Source organism: Bison bison, unplaced genomic scaffold (genome assembly GCF_000754665.1).
Source record: "Bison bison bison isolate TAMUID 2011002044 unplaced genomic scaffold, Bison_UMD1.0 scf7180017864181, whole genome shotgun sequence".
NCBI classification, from domain to species: Eukaryota; Metazoa; Chordata; class Mammalia; order Artiodactyla; family Bovidae; genus Bison; species Bison bison.
The window spans coordinates 1,061,340-1,065,914 of record NW_011494753.1 but is presented as its reverse complement, the minus strand read 5'-3'; the positions used below and the strand labels follow the sequence as shown (position 1 = coordinate 1,065,914).

The 4,575-nt window shown below is 48.0% G+C and overlaps 1 long non-coding RNA gene across 1 annotated transcript in view; it reads left to right on the top strand.

The window, feature by feature from the left end:
• The first annotated feature begins 589 nt into the window (after positions 1-589).
• LOC104990912 overlaps positions 590-4,575 on the top strand; it is a 46,658-nt gene continuing 42,672 nt past the window's right edge. Inside the window, exon 1 of the long non-coding RNA XR_825552.1 lies at positions 590-698. This is a non-coding gene — a long non-coding RNA (uncharacterized LOC104990912). The remainder of the gene's footprint in view (positions 699-4,575) is intronic.

Sequence of the window (4,575 nt, the reverse complement as noted above, 5' to 3'; positions counted from 1 at the left end):
TAATTTGGTATCTTTACTTTGTAATCGGCCAGTTCCTTGGAAAAGGCGTCTATTTCATTCAGTCTTCAGTTCAGATTTTTCAGTTAGACAATCACTTCTACTGCATATAGTCACTGTTTTTCTCCTACCTCCCAGTATTTAAAAGGCTCCCCCTCCCATTTCTGGCTTGTTTACAAATGCACAACTTCAATGTTTTAACCCCCTTTTCCTTTTCTTGTCTAATTGCATTCACCAGACTTTCCAGCTGGCCTCCTGGTCTTGCTCCTAACTTTGATGCAAACGTTGGTCTCACTAAAAAGCATAATGCAGGAAGGAGGATGCCCTGAGAGAGGTGTTCGCTTTCCCATAAAGGAAAAATCTGAAGGGAGAGCTTGTGAAGAGCGTATCAGAAAAGCCTAGGCTGGTGTGTGCGCCGGCAAGGGGCTCCCGGGCCCCCTCCGCGCGGCCCACGCTCTACTCTGCCCCAGGGGCTGAAGTTTCTTCCTGCGTTTCCGCTTGAACAGCATCCAGCTGCCTCGCCTTTAAAATGCCAGGACGGCCGCCGCTCCGCTCAGAGCCCCCTCTCGGCGGCTGGCCGGGTCTCGCCCGCGCCGCCGGGGCGCTGACTCAGCCGCAGCCCGCCCAGCCCGGCCTGGGCAGCGCCCCCCGCGCCACCGACCAGCACGCGCCGCAGCGAGCGCACCGGACTGCCTCGCCAGGTAAGCACTGCGGGCGCATCCCGGGTCCCTGCGGGGCCGGAGCGCAGCGCGGTCGGGGGACCGGGGCGTCGCGTGGGGCACGGTGGGGAAGAGGGGTGGTCCCCGGCCACGGAGCCAGCCGGCCGGCCGCGCGCAGAGGATCTGCTGGAGGAGATCCGCCGCCTCGAGGAGACCCGCAGGGCCACCCGGGGCCGGGACCCCTTCCGGTGGCACGGCGCCCTGAGTGCGCCTGGATGGACAGGGGAGGCCGGACGGCGCCGGCAGGTAGCAGCAGCTTGGGGCGGCCGGGGTGGGAGCCGCGCCGGCTCTGCGTTGCAGCAGTCCGTGTTCGGCTGCGGGGCTCGGGTCTGTAAAGCCTGGAAGAGCGCTGGGCTGTGTTCCAAGCACCGTCACTCCCTCGAGCTGTACCCTCTCCCTTCGGGGTCCTCGGCTCTTCTCCAAGGAGGGGTTTAGGGAGTCTGAGTTGAAACTGAATCAAAGTTGGAAATTTGTTCTCCTTAAGTTCATTGCTTAAAATTCAGTCCCTTCTTGTGGCTGACAGTAACCTGGAACAGATCCTTCTCAGTGTAGCTGATGAAGGTCATATTAGATGTAACTTTCTGGGGAAAGTTCTGTTGGCGGCAGCCTGTCTAAAATGTCAAGGCTCCCTCTGATTTTGTCCTCATCTGCAGCCTCATACAGAGTTTCAGATTTTTTTTTCCCCACGTCACTGTAAAAGTGGAGAATGTGTCTGGGTGATTTGAGGGGGTGGGAGGCAGAACGCATTAGGGAACTGAATTTTATAATCGTCTCTTGGCCCAAAAGGAACGTTCTGGAAAGGAAAACCTGTCAGGAAAGACCAAGGTGATCCACCTTCTCACTAGATGCTCAGTAAGGTCATCGTGTGGCTTTGGATCCAGAAATGAAGTCCCAGGCAGGGTCTCCAGTCTGTTTTCATGTTAGTCCACTTCTGCATTAACTTGCAGCGTCTTCTTCATCACCATGGGGGTTTAGCTGAGCCTCCCCAGAATCCAGTCAGAAAATCATTGTCTAGGATGCAATCTTACTCCTTTCCATGAAGTGTGGATCCAGTCAATTAGGGGTTCGATGCCTTGAGTCTCCTGTCCTTTCCCTCCTTCTCCTTAATCCACCACTTGAGATGAACTGTAATGACCTGATCTGTGGTCTCTGCAAAGCTGCACAGTGGATTTAGGACATCAGAAAGTCCAACATCCAAGGCCTTTGATGTGATTTACAAACTGAATTTGGATTACAGCTACATTTTCAGGGATGGCTCAACCTAAGACATGTAGTAGCTTTGAGGACACACGAGAAGAAGGAAAATTGTCAAGTGCAAACTTACCCTGGAAATCTATTCTAGAAGCTATGACTTCACATTTATCCGAAAGAGATATTGTGAGTAAGCTGTCAGTTGATGCTGTATAATCTTTAATATATTCTTATTCCAAGTGATTAATTTCCCACTTTTTTTTTCCAGTTGTGTTTAATATTTCTGAACGCCATTCAAGTAACAAATGCCTGAAGTATAATGTATCTCTGCACCCAAATATGTTTGGAAATTTACTGCAAATTTTCAGCCATTAGATCATTAAGATGTACATTTTAGATAGACAAGGTTATGGTAAAAGAAAGGGTTTTAAAAGCAGTACGAACCTGAATTAGCCTGAAAATAAATGTTCTATTAACTGCTTGAAAGTTGTGATTTAGAGGACTAGCTATCACTCCGGTGTATTTTCTTACAGGGTTAATGAAAAAGGCAGCCATTCTGAATATAATGCCCTGCTTGTTAATCTTTCTCCAACAAATATTTACACTACCAGGCCACACCATCACAGCACAGACTCAAAAGCTGCAGTCTAAGGTGGTTTGTGTAGTGTCATTTAGATTCGACAGTATTTCTACGATGTAAGTGGAAAATGAAATGGTATCAAGGAAAATGTCCCTAAATTATCCTGTCCAGCCACAATAGAGAGAACAGTGTTTATAAAATTGGCAAGGTTCCAAGACTCTGAGGCTAATGCTATAATAAGTCCTGATGTGGAGAAAGACCGGAAAGGTTCTGAATTTTGGCATCAGAGGCTCTGGAATTGGTCCATGTCAGTGAATTTTTTAGATAACTGAAGTTCGCATTAAAACATCAAACATGGCAACGTTTTCAACTATTTGACTTGTTTTGGAAGGAAATATTCCTCAAGTGTGTTCTGTGCTTCTTACGATCAAAAAGCTTGATGGTTCTTGATGACTGGGGAGCAGTCCTGTGAAAATCAATTATCCTGTGTCCACACGGGAGAAGGAGCCCCGAGGTCTGTGTCTGATAGATCAGCATTTAGTTCCTGCTCTGCCTCTGGTCAGATGACCTTAATTTCATCCAGATGCCTTTTTGAGCTTTTGTTCTCACATTCATAAAATCCCAGGAGAAGCCATACTTGAAAGTCGTTCCATTTGTTGGGCACTTATTGTATGCTAAGCATTTTCTACATGCTGTCATTTAATTCCCAGAGTAAGGATTACCATCCCCATTTTCCTGATGAGGAAATTTACGATCAGAAAAGCAACTTGAATTACTCAAGGTTAATTCAGGGTAGGAGAGCTGGTCTTCCAAACAGAGATCATTTGATTTTGAAACCTATATTCTTCTCACCTATCCTATGAAGTTGCTAAAAGGAAATCACTCCTGATGTAGAGTCAGCACTCACACACACACACACACTATATGTGTGTATATATATATATATCTTTATATATATATATAGTTGCACTTAACTCTGGTGACCGGTTCCACATTGTGACGATGTAGTTAAATGAGGTCATTCATGTTTCAGCCTGGGAAGTGGTCCCTCTGTAACCGGTTTCTACTACAGTCAATTATTACTCCAGGGAATCATCTAACTGTTTCTGAGACTCTTTCCCTGTTTCAAACTTAGGAAGCTATCGCCTTCTTTGCTGGGTTGTTGTGGAAATCATATTTGGTGATATATATGAAAGAGCCTAATACATAGTGCGTGCTCAGTCACTCATTCATGTCCGACTCTTGGCTCTGGCAAGCCCATGGACTATAGCCCACGAGGCTCCTCTGTCCATGGAATGTTCCAGGCAAGAATACTGGAGTGCATTGTCATTTCCTCCTCCAGGGGATCTTCTCAACCCAGGGATCGAACCTGCGTCTCTTTCATCTCCTGCATTGGCAGGCAGATTCTTAACTACTGTACCAGCTGGGAAGCTATGCATCTGCTGCATTGCAGGGAAGTTCTTTTACCACTGAGCCATCAGGGAAGCTTCTCTAACACATAGTAGGTGTTTACAAAGGAAGTCCTTGTGGACCTCCCCTTCTAGAGTCTGCTTCTAGCTTCACCAAGGACTTCAGTGCTCCATGGATTTCCTCTGTGTGTTCTCTTTAAAAAAAATTTTTTTTTCTTTTTTTTTGGCCTCACTGTACAGCATGTGGGATCTAAGTTCCCCAACCAGGAATGGAACCCACACCCCCTGCAGTGGAAGCACAAAGTCCTAACCACTCGACCACCAGGGAAGTCTCTCCTCTGTGTGTTCTTGAACACATGCCCCATGCTGGCCATTCCTGAAGGTGATCCCTCCAGGAATGATGATGCTTCAAGTCCTCCATATGGAGCCCCCTCGGAAAACTTATTTCAACAGGAACATAGAGGGACAGCATTCTAGCTGGGAAGAGGTTAGGGTGGGATCCCTGATCCCAGCATCCCCAGCCTGCCCCAGCCATCTAAGAGGCCCCTCCTGTAGCATAGCAGGGGCTCCCAGCCAAACAAGCATCCTTCGTGTGCCTGCAGCCTGCCCCCTCTAGTCATGTCCTGCCTGCCTGCTGGCCCAGGGACAGAAGAGGGAATGTGCCCCTATGTCTCAGTAA